This window comes from Mirounga angustirostris, unplaced genomic scaffold (genome assembly GCF_029215605.1).
Source record: "Mirounga angustirostris isolate CCGP_5_RB_7025 unplaced genomic scaffold, mMirAng1.0.hap1 SCAF_15, whole genome shotgun sequence".
NCBI lineage: Eukaryota > Metazoa > Chordata > Mammalia > Carnivora > Phocidae > Mirounga > Mirounga angustirostris.
This window is the reverse complement of record NW_026991723.1, coordinates 44643573-44656054: the sequence shown is the minus strand read 5'-3', so window position 1 is coordinate 44656054 and position 12482 is coordinate 44643573. Positions and strand designations below refer to the sequence as shown.

At 39.6% G+C, this 12482-nt stretch overlaps 1 protein-coding gene across 3 annotated transcripts in view; it reads left to right on the top strand.

Annotated features, from left to right (window-relative positions):
- The window catches only part of HAUS6 (HAUS augmin like complex subunit 6), a 49939-nt gene that overhangs the window by 25013 nt on the left and 12444 nt on the right, over positions 1-12482 (top strand). The gene's annotated exons all lie outside the window — the stretch shown is intronic.

Genomic DNA, 12482 nt, shown 5'->3' with positions numbered 1-12482 from the left:
CCTCTGATCCTCCCCCTCTCATGCTTTCTGTCTCCCATTCTCTCTCAGATAAATAAATAAAATCTTTAGAAGCGTTTGATAGGTCCTTTGAGGTAATGCTGTCCTCCAGACATTGTAGAATTTGTACTCTTAGGATTCCTTTTTTTTTTTTTTTTTTCCCCTTAAACAAGTAGAGCTTTGATCTGAGCTGGGGGACCTTAACATTATTTTATGCTTTTTGTAGTAAAACAACTTTTTTTCCTCCTACACCTTACATATTACATCTTACTTGAAATTTTCTTTTAAATTTTTTTTAAAAAATTATATTTTGGCATATTAAAAATTCAGGGAATAATATAAATAACCTCTTCACCAAATACTTTTTGTCAAAGTTTTGCAATATTTTAGGATTTTTAAAAAAGATTTTATTTATTTATTTATTTGAGAGAGAGAGAGTGAGAGAGCACAGCAGGGGAGTGGCAGAGGGAGAGGGAGGAGCAGCCTCCCTGCTAAGCAGAGAGCCTAACACGGGGCTTGATCCCAGGACCCTGGGATCAGATCTGAGCCTAAGGTAGATGCTTAATTGACTGAGCCACCCAGGTGCCCCTTTAGATACTTTTTAGACTTTATTTATTTTTTAGAGAGAGAGAGAGAGAGCATGAGCAGAGGGAGGGGCAGAGGGATGAGCAGACTCCCTGCTGAGTGGGGAGCCTGACTTGGGGCTCAATCCCCGGACCCTGAGATCATGACCTGAGCTGAAGTCAGATGCTTAACTAACTGAACCATTCAGGTGTCCTGCAATATTTTAGGTTTTTTAAAAAAATATATATGTAGTTAGTCTTCGGAGATCCACCTTTCTTGACCCCATTCTTCCTGCATTTGCAGATGTGACCACTATCCTGAATCTTAAATTTATTCTGATGTACGTTTATAAAAATAATTTTACTACATGTGTATGGATCTAACTATATACAAGACTCTTCTGGCATATGAATAAATTCTCTTATTATACTCCAAAATGTCCTGTGTAAATGTTTATATTTTGCACTAGGATCTAAGGAGGGTTCATTCATTGCTTTTGGTTGTTTTGTCCTCTTACTTTTATTCTAGAAAAATGCTCCCGCCCCCCTTTTTAAGTGACATTGTTAGAAATTGTTTTTAATAATCGTTGTGTGTTTAGATTTGCCAACACATTTACTGTTTTTTTTAGGTCCAGATTACTACTTTTATTCTCAGAAGTATATCTCAAAGTATATATATTTTTTAAAAAATTAAATTAAATTTTATTTGTTTATTTATTTATTTATTTATTTATTTATTTAAATTTTATTATGTTAGGTTAGTCACCATACAATACATCATTGGTTTTTGATGTGGTGATCCACGATCCATTATTTTCGTATATCACCCAGTGCTCCATGTAGTACGTGCCCTCCTTAATACCCATCACCGGGCTAACCAATCCCACCTCCCCCCTTTCCTTTAAAACCCTGTTTGTTTCTCAGAGTCCATAGTCTCTCATGGTTCATCTCTCCCTCCGATTTCCCTCCCTTCATTTTTCCCTTCCTTCTCCTAATGTCCTCCATGCTATTCCTTATGTTCCACAAATAAGTGAAACCATATGATAATTGACTTTCTCTGCTTGACTTATTTCACTTAGCATAATCTTCTTCAGTCCCATCCATGTTGATGTAGAAGTTGGGTATTCATCCTTTCTGCTAGCTGAGTAATATTCCATTGTATATATGGACCACATCTTCTTTATCCATTCATCTGTTGAAGGGCATCTCGGCTCTTTCCACAGTTTGGCTATTGCGGACATTGCTGCGATGAACATTGGGGTGCATATGGCCCTTCTTTTCACTACATCTGTGTCTTTGGGGTAATACTCAGGAGTACAATTGCTGGGTCATAGGGTAGCTCTATTTTTAAACTTTTGAGGAACCTCCACACTGTTTTCCAAAGTGGCTGTACCAACTTGAATTCCCACCAGCAGTGTAAGAGGATTCCCCTTTCTCCACAACCTCTCCAACATTTGTTGTTTCTCTCCCTGTCCATTTTGGCCATTCTAACTGGTGTAAGATGGTATCTCACTGTGGTTTTGATTTGAATTTCCCTGATGGCTAATGATGATGAACATTTTTTCATGTGTCTGTTAGCCATTTGTATGTCTTCTTCAGAGAAGTGTCTTTTCATATCTTCTGCCCACTTTTTGACTTGATTGTTTTTTGGGTGTTGAGTTTGAGAAGTTCTTTATAGATCTTGGATACCAACCCTTTATCTGTAGTGTCATTTGCAAATATCTTCTCCCATTCTGTGGGTTGCCTCTTTGTTTTGTTGACTGTTTCCTTTGCTGTGCAGAAGCTTTTTATCTTGATGAAGTCCCAAAAGTTCATTTTGCTTTTGTTTCACTAGCTTTTGGAGATGTATCTTGAAAGAAGTTGCTGTGAGTGATGTCAAAGAGGTTACTGCCTATGTTCTCCTCTAGGATTTTGATGGATTCCTGTCTCACATTGAGGTCTTTCATCCACTTTGAGTTTATCTTTGTGAATGGCGTTAGAGAATGGTCGAGTTTCATTCTTCTGCATGTGGCTGTCCAATTTTCCCAGCACCATTTATTGAAGAGACTGTCTTTTTTCCATTGCATGTTTTTTCCTGCTTTGTCAAAGATTATTTGACCATAGAGTTGAGGGTCCATATCTGGGTTCTCTATTCTGTTCCATTGGTCTATATGTCTGTTTTGGGGCCAGTACCATGCTGTCTTGCTGATCACAGCTTTGTAATATAGCTTGAAATCGGGCAACGTGATGCCCCCAGCTTTGTTTTTCTTTTTCAACATTTCCTTGGTGATTCAGGGTCTTTTCTGATTCCATACAAATTTTAGGATTGTTTGTTCCAGCACTTTGAAAAATGTCATTGGAATTTTGATTGGGATGGCATTGAAGGTATAGATTGCTCCGGGTAGCATAGACATTTTAACAGTGTTTATTCTTCTGATCCATGAGCATGGAATATTTTTCCATCTTTTTGTGTCTTCTTCAATTCCTTTCATGAGTGTTTTGTAGTTCCTAGAGTATAGATCCTTTACCTCTTTGGTTAGGTTTATTCTGAGGTGTTTTATGGTTTTTGGTGCTATTGTAAATGGAATCGTTTCTCTAATTTCTACAGTTGCGTTGTTAGTGTATAAGAAAGCAACTGATTTCTCTGCATTGATTTTGTATCGTGCCACATTACTGAATTGCTGTATGAGTTCTAGTAATTTGGGGGTGGAGTCTTTTGGGTTTTCCACATAAAGTATCATGTCATCTGCGAAAAGAGAGAGTTTGACTTCTTCTTTGCCAATTTGAATACCTTTTATTTCTTTTTGTTGTCTGATTGCTGTTGCTAGGACTTCTAGTACTATGTTGAACAATAGTGGCGAGAGTGGGCATCCTTGACGTGTTCCTGATCTTAAGGGAAAGCCTCTTAGCTTTTCCCCACTGAGGATGATATTCACTGTGGGTTTTTCCTAGATGGATTTTATGAACTTGAGGAATGTTCCCTCTATCCCTATACTCTGAAGAGTATTAATCAGGAAAGGATGTTGTATTTTGTTGAATGCTTTTTCTGCATCAGTTGAGAGGACCCTATGGTTCTTCTCTCTCCTCTTATTAATGTGTTCTATCACATTGATTGATTTGTGAATGTTGAACTACCCTTGCATCCCGGGGATAAATCCCACTTGGTCGTGGTGGATGATTTTTTTAATGTATTGTTGGATCCTATTAGCTAGGATTTTGTTGAGGATTTTGGAATCCATATTCATCAGGGATATCGGTCTGAAATTCTCCTTTTTGATGGGGTCTTTGCCTGATTTGGGGATTAAGGTAATGCTGGCCTCATAGAATGAGTTTGGAAGTTTTCCTTCTGTTTCTGTTTTTTGAAGCATCTTCAGTAGAATAGGTATTATTTCTTCTTTGAATGTTTGGTAGAATTCCCCAGGGAATCCATCAGGCCCTGGACTCTTGGGAGGTTTTTGATCACTGCTACAATCTCGTTACTGGTTATTGGTCTATTCAGGTTGTCAATTTCTTCCTGTTTCAGTCTTGGCAGCTTATAGGTTTTTAGGATGGCATCCATTTCATCCAGATTGCTCAGTTTATTGGCATATAGTTGTTGATAATAATTTCTAGTAATTGTTTCTATTTCCTTGGTGTTAGTCGTGATCTCTCCCCTTTCATTCATAATTTTATTAATTTGGGTCCTTTCTCTTTTCTTTTGGATAAGTCTGGCCAGTGGTTTATCGATCTTATTAATTCTTTCAAAGAACTAACTTCCAGTTTTGTTGATTTGATCTGTTTTTGGTTTCTTTTTTTTTTTTTTTTTAAAGATTTTTATTTATTTATTTGACAGAGAGAGAGATAGTGAGAGCAGGAACACAAGCAGGGGGAGTGGGAGAGGGAGAAGCAGGCTTCCCGCCGAGCAGGGAGCCCGATGTGGGACTCGATCCCAGGACCCCGGGATCATGACCCGAGCCGAAGGCAGACGCTTAACGACTGAGCCACCCAGGCGCCCTGTTTCTGGTTTCTAATTCATTGATCTCTGCTCTAATTCTAATTATTTCTCTTCTAATGCGTGGCTTAGGCGTCGTTTGTTGCTTTTTCTCTAGTTCTTTAAGGTGTAGAGTTAGTTGGTGAATTTGGGATTTTTCTATTTTTTTGAGTGAGGCTTGGATGGCTATGTATTTCCCTCTTAGGACCGCCTTTGCAGTATCCCATAGGTTTTGGACCGATGTGTTTTCGTTCTCATTGATTTCCATGAATTGTTTAAGTTCTTCTTTGATTTCCTGGTTGACCCAAACATTCTTGAGCAGAGTGGTCTTTAGCTTCCAAGTGTTTGAATTTCTGCCAAATTTTTTCTTGTGATTGAGTCTTAGTTTTAAAGCATTGTGGTCTGAGAATATGCAGGGAATAATCTCAATCTTTTGGTGTCGGTTGAGACCTAATTTGTGACCCAGTATTTGGTCTATTCTGGAGAAAGTTCCATGTGCACTCGAGAAGAATGAGTATTCTGTTGTTTTAGGGTGGAATGTTCTGTAAATATCTATGAGGTCCATCTGGTCCAATGTATCATTCAAAGCTCTTGTTTCCTTGTTGATTTTCTGCTTAGATGATCTGTCCATTGCTGAGAGTGGAGTATTGAGGTCTCCTACAATTAACTTATTGTTATCAATATGACTCTTTATTTTGGTTAACAGTTGGCTTATGTAGATGGCTGCTCCCATGTCGGGGGCATAGATATTTACAATTTTAGATCTTCTTGTTGCATAGACCCTTTAAGAATGATATAGTGTCCTTCTGTGTCTCTAATTACAGACTTTAGTTTAAAATCTAATTTGTCTGATATAAGAATTGCTACCTCAGCTTTCTTTTGAGGTCCGCTGGCATGGAAGATGGATCTCCATCCCTTCACTTTCAGTCTGAATGTATCTTTAGGTTCAAAATGAGTCTCTTGTAGACAGCATATGGATGGGTCCTGTCTTTTTATCCAATCTGCAACCCTGTGCCGTTTTATGGGAGCGTTTAGGCCATTCATGTTGGGAGTGATTATTGAAAGATATGAATTAATTGTCATCATGTTGCCTGTGAAGACGTTTTTATACATTGTCCCTGTAAATTTCTGTTGTAGATCACTCTTGGGGTCTTTCTCCTTTTATAGAACCCCCCTTAATATTTCTTGCAGGGCTGGCTTAGTGGTCACATATTCTTTCAGTTTCTGCCAGTCATGGAAGCTCTGCATCTCTCCATCCATTCTAAATGACAGCCTTGCCAGATAACATATTCTTGGCTGCATGTTCTTCTCATTTAGTACCCTGAATATGTCTTGCCAGGCCTTTCTGGCTGGCCAGGTCTCTGTGGATAGGTCTGACGTTATTCTGATGTTCCTCCCTCTGTACGTAAGGAATCTCTTCCCCCTAACTGCCCTTAAGATGGTTTCCTTGGTTCTAAGATTTGCACGTTTTACTCTTACATGCTGGGGTGTTGGCCTGTTTTCCTTGATCTTAGGAGGGGTCCTCTCTGCTTCTAGGACACAAATGTTTGTTTCCTTCCCCAGATTAGGGAAGTTCTCAGCTACGATTTGCTCAAATACATCTTCTAGTCCTCTCTCTCTCTCTCTCTCCACTCCCTCCGGATTCCAATTATTCTGACATTGGAACGCTTCATGGTGTCACTTGTTTCTCTGATTCTATTTTCATGGATTCTGAGTTGTTTTTCCCTGGCCTCCTCTTTTTCCCTTTTTATCTATTACATTGTCCTCCAGGTCGCTTATTCGTTCTTATGCCTCACTGACCCTAGCTGTTAGATTATCTAGATTGGATTGGATCTCATTGATAGCATTTTTAAGTTCTGCCAATTCACCTTTCATTTCTGCCCTTACAGACTTTATGTTGTCATTAATTGATTTCTCCATTCTAGCCATTGTCTTCACAAGTGCTAGCCTGAATTCCATCTCCAACATCTTGATTATATCTGTGTCCATTTGTAAATCTGCAGCATAAATCATAATCTCTGAGTCTTTTCTATTTTGGGGGTTCCTCTTCCTAGTCATTCTATTGATGGGTGTTTGAGGGAATGTATAGAGTCCAAATTATTGACCAGAACCCAAGCAAGATGCACCTGTTTTCTTGGGACCTTAGGGTTGCTGCCCTCTTGTTTTCCCAGCCTGTCTTCTGGGGAAGGGGCCTGCAGCGCTGTTACTCAGGCAACCCTGTTTGTGCGGAGTTGCCCTGCCCCCCTGTGGCGGGGGATGCGCTCAGTGGGAATCAGTTTTTGGGGCTTTTGTTCTCTGGCGGCTTTCCTCCTCTCCTCTGCAAGTCGAAGCAGAAACCATTTCCAATCCTCTGCCTTGGAGCAGAGAGACCGCAGTCTGTTTTTCAGTGAGCTCTCCAGGCCACACCGTCTCCGTTTCTGTCCGTCTGCTATAAACTGCAGCGTCCTGGGTTGTGCGCCCCTCCACAGCGCTCCCAGTCCTGCCTCCAGGTCAGGGCACATCTCTGCCCTTTGTGCTTCTAAAACCGCCAGCCGCTCCCAGTTCACCCGCGTGACCCCGTTGCTCCGGTTCCTGACCTGGGGGCTGCCCTAAAATCCTTTCCCCGCCGCTACCGGTCTGCGAGTCTGTGCCCCATCCGCAGCGTGCGAGGCTGTCGCTCACCGGCAGTGTAGGATCCCCACGGCCAGGCACCCTCCCCCTGCCGTTTATCCTCCGATATCTGCCGGCGGAATCAGGGCTCCCCGCTCTTACCTCAAAACCAACAGCCTGTGATATTCTGTTTGTAGAGATCCAGATCTTCTTACATCTCAGGCTGATTTCTTGGGTGCTCAGAGTGGTCTGGTAGATATCCAGCTCAATTCCGGGGACCAGTTGAAATAGGGTCCCCTACTCCTCTGCCATCTTTCCTTCTCTCAAAGTGTATTCTTTAAATCTTTTTGTGATGGACACTGGATAGTAAAATCCTCTTAGTTTTTTCTGTGAAAATGTCTTTATTTTCACTAATTTTTGAGTGATAGTTTGGCTGAATATAAGATTCTAGATCAAAGCTCAATTTTCCTACAACTTCAATGATATGATCACATTGTTTTCTGCCTTCTATTGTTTCTGAGACCTCTCTGTTGTCAGCTTAATGGTCATTCATTTGTAGGTAATTTTTAATTTCTGGTTGTTTTTAGGACTTGTACTTATTTAGCTTTGTATTATGCAGGTTCATTTAGATGCGTCTAAATGTGGATTTATTTTTATTTAAACTTTGGGCCTGTGTGTGCTTATTTAATGTGAAGGCTCATATTTTCTGTTTTGGAAACTTATTCGCTAATATCACTTCTAACACTGTCTCAGTCATTCTTTTGATGCTTTCTTTCTGGAGCTCTTGTTGTTGGGACTTCTGATTCTGTCCTCCATATATCTTAAACTTCTCATTTGTATTTATAATGTCTTTGTAGCTCTAGGCTTATTTGGTTAACTAATTATCTTTTTAGTTATATTTAATCTCTTTTTTGACATGTCCATTTAGTGTTTGGCTTTCATGGATGTGCTTTTTTTTTTTAACAGTGTATTTTTTTAAAAAGATTTTGTTTATTTTTTTGGCAAAGAGAGAGACAGTGAGAGAGGGAACACAAGCAGGGGGAGTGGGAGAGGGAGAAGCAGGCTTCCTGCTGAGCAGGGAGCCCGATGTGGGGCTCGACCCCAGGACCCTGAGATCACGACCTGAGCCGAAGGCAGACAGATGCTTAATGACTGAGCCACCCAGGCGCCCCTCATGGATGTGCTTTTAATTTCTTTTCATTTGCATCTTTTTCAGAAATTGCCTTTTGTTTTTCATGGTATCATCTTCTTGATTCGATCTTATTCAATTTTTTAAATATCCTTGTGTTTCAGATACTTCTGTTTCTGTATGTTCTACCTACTCATTTTTTTTTTTAATTCTTTTTTAAAATTTTATTTATTTGGCAGAGAGAGGGAGAGAGCACAAGCAGGGGGAGTGGCAGGCAGAGGGAGAAGGAGAGGGAGAAGCAGGCTCCCTGCTGAGCAGGGAGCCCAATGAGGGGCTTGATCCAGGACCCTGGAATCTTGACTTGAGCGGAAGGCAGATGCTTAACCAACTGAGCCACCCGGGTGCTCCTGTCTGCTCACTTTCATAGTTGTTTGTTTCCTATTAAAATATTTGATTGTGGGATCGCCTGGCTGGTTCATTCAGAAGAGCATGCGACTCTTGATCTTGGGGTTGTGAGTTCAAGCCCCATGCTGGGTGTAGGGATTACTTAAAAATAAAAATAAAAAAATTTTTCTTTTTGATTGTGACCTCAATTTCAGTGGACCCACCTCTGAAGGAGTCAACCTGGGCCCTGGGTTGTAGAATGGTCTCTACATGATGGCCTAGGGTCCAAGGTATTTCCCTTGAAGTAGGCAGTTAATGTCTTTGGTTTCGGATTCCCACAAGTAGCCAATATAATTTTGGATTTCATACCTCCTTTTGAGTAGGCTAGGTAGATTTAATATTTCTTTTTTTTTTTAAACCCAGGACTCCAGGTATACAGGCTTCCCTGTTACTTCCCTGGTTAAGTTGGCAGAATTTTTTATAATCTTTTCAGGGGCCGAGCAGCCTTTCCAATGTTCTGGCCTTATGGCAGTTTCTCACATTCCAGCCTGAGTGACCTGAGATGATGTTTCTCATTATGTAGGCATTAAATTTCTATTGTTCAGCCCTGGAGTCTGTCATTTAGCCTTTGTGTCTCAGTTTGAGCTTAAATGCTTTCCATCTTGAGTCCTGGCATGTGATGATTTTTATTTGTTCTTCTGGGTATTCCTTTCTTTTTCTTAAATTTTATTTTACAGTTCTAGTGTATTTATGGTAGGAGTCATTGTCACTGCAGCTTGGTTTGCTTTGTTCTGGAGAGTTCAGTTTTGTTTTTACCTCCTTATTACCTTGTGTCCGTCCCCTCTGTTCTCTTCACATCTTAAGTGCTGTAGTTTGGTTTTCTATTTCTTGCCTTTAATTGTGTTCTAACTAGCTACTCTGCTTCCATATTCTACCTATTCCGTGTTGCAAATGGTTATCAGTGATCCTTCTATAGTGCAAATACGAAAATATGATCCTTTTTATCTCTTGGTGTAGTACACTTCAATGGCTTTCTGTCACCTTTAGGGGTGGAAATAAACTCTAGGTGCTTTTTCACTTAGCAGTTTTTAAAAAAAATTTTTTTATTGTTATGTTAATCCCCATACATTACATCATTAGTTTTAGATGTAGTGTTCCATGATTCATTGTTTGTTCACTTAGCAACTTTTACCTTACAAACTTTCTTACGTACTAGAACAAATGTGCATCATCTCTGCCTACCACCACCAACTAAGTGTTTATGGTTGTGCCTAATTATTTTATTGTTGTCTACTAGTTTTGTGATACAGTTTTTGTATTTGTGCTCATTTTTAAAATGTTTTATGAATATCAGTAATTCCATCATCATTAGTAGGTGCAAAAGCAGAGGGTACTGAAAATGTTTATAATATAGCATACTATTATGGTGGATAAAAGGAAAAATTCACATAGTATACACATTGGTTTCTTATACAGTAACACTTTGGACACATATATAAATAGGGAAAATCTTTCAGAAACTAACATGTTGAAAGAAGAGTAGTTCCTGGAATAGCAAATCCTCTGTAATGGAGCCATGGCTTTCTTCACCAGTCTTGTTTCCTACCATGCTTCCATTCAAGATACCCTATGCTCTAGCATACTGAACTTGTACCTTATTCTCCCAGTACCTTTATGTCCTCATCACATTCCCCATTCTGGGCCAGATGCCTTTCTGCTTCCTTACATTCTGTGCATATTTCTCTCCTAATACTATAGCATGCCATCATTCTCTACTCATCAGTAGTCTTTTTCCTAGACTGACTCCTTGAAGCCAGGGTCTCCACCTTTTCTTTCTTCCTCTTTGTTAGTATTAGCAGTGGCACATAATTACTGATGCGTTGAAGAATAAATAAGTAAATTGATATTATAGATGCTGGGCTGAAATATGCTAAATAGTATAATCTTTTGGCTTTCCTGATTTACGTGGTAATTGCATGATCTGTGTACCAAAACAAGAAGCATGGCTATATCATGCTGGAGAACTATGGACTGTCACTTTTTTTGAAATTTGGTTTAGTATAAACCTGTCACTTGAAAAAAAATTTTTTTTATTTAAATTCAGTTTAGTTAACATAAAGTGTATTATTCATTTCAGAGGTAGAATTTAGTGATTCATCAGTTGCATGTAATACCCAGTGCTCATTATATCACGTGCCCTCCTTAATATCCATCACCCAGTTACCCCATCTCCCCAACCCCCTCAGCTCCAACAACCCTCAAGTTTGTTTCCTTTGATTAGGAGTTTCTTACGGTTGTCTCCCTCTCTGATTTCATCTTGTTTTATTTTTTCCTCTGTTCCTCTATGATCCCCCTCTGTTTTGTTTCTTAAATTCCACATATCAGTGAGATCATGTAATAATTGTCTTTCTCTGATTGACTTATTTCACATAGCGTAATACCCTCTAGTTCCATCCATGTCATTGCAAATGGCAAGATTCATTTTTTTTTGATGGCTGAGTAGTATTCCTTTGTATATATATATACACCACCTCTTCTTTATCCATTCATCCGTCAGTGGACATCTGGGCTCTTTCTATAGTTTGGCTGTTGTGGACATTGTTGCTATAAACATTGGGGTGCAGGTGCCCCTTCAGATTACTACATTTGTATCAATGCCTATTACTGCAATTGCTGGGTTGTAGGGTAGCTCTATTTTCAGCTTTTTGAGGAACCTCCATACTGTTTTCCAGAGTGGCTGCACCAGCTTGCATTCCCACCAACAGTGTAAGAGCGTTCCCTTTTCTGCATTCTCGCCAACATCTGTTGTTTCCTGACTTGTTAATTTTAACCATTCTGACTGGTGTGAGGTGGTATTTGTATTTCCCTGATGCTGAGTGATGTTGAGCATCTTTTCATGTGTCTGTTGGTCATTTGGATGTCTTTGGAAAAATGTCTGTTTATGTCTTCTGCCCATTTTAAATTAAGATTATTTATTTTTTGGGGTGTTGAGTTGTGTAAGTTCTTTATATAATTTGGATACTAACCCTTTATCAGATATGTCACTTGCAAATATCTTTTCCCATTCCTGCTGGTTGCCTTTTAGTTTTGTTGACTGTTTCCTTTGCCGTGCAGAAGCTTTTTGTCTTGATGAAGTCCCAAGAGTTCATTTTTGCTTTTGTTTCCCTTGCCTGTGGAGATGTGTCTAGCAAAAAGTTGTCACAGAGGTTGCTGCCTGTGTTTTCTAGGATTTTGGTGGATTCCTGTCTCACATTTAGGTCTTTCATCCATTTGGAGTCTATTTTTGTGTATGGTGTAAGACAATGGTCCTGTTTCATTCTTCCACATGTGGCTGTCCAGTTTTCCCAACACCATTTGTTGAAGAGACTGTCTTGTTTCCATTGGATATTCTTTCCTGCTTGTTCGAAGATTAGTCGATCCATTTCTGGATTCTCTATTCTGTTCCACTGATCTGTGTGTCTGTTTTTGTGCCAGTACCATACTGTCTTGATGATTACAGCTTTATAATACAGCTTGAAGTCTGAAATTTTGCTGCTTCTACCTTTGGTTTTCTCTTTCAACATTCCTTTGGCTACTAGGGGTCTTTTCTGGTTCCATACAAATTTTAGGGTTGTTTATTCCAGCTCTGTAACCTATCACTCTTTTTATAAGAGTTTATTCTAGATATTCTCTATCTGTTCTATTTGTACATGTAGCAATTGAATAGTTGTCTTTTTCTTTTATTTATTTTTATTTTTTATTTTTTTTTTAAAGACTTTATTTATTTGACAGAGAGAGAGCACAAGTAGGCAGAGTGGCAGGTGGAGGGAGAGGGAGAAGCAGGCTCTCTGCTGAGCAGGGAGCCGGACATGGGGCTCGATCCCAGGGCCCT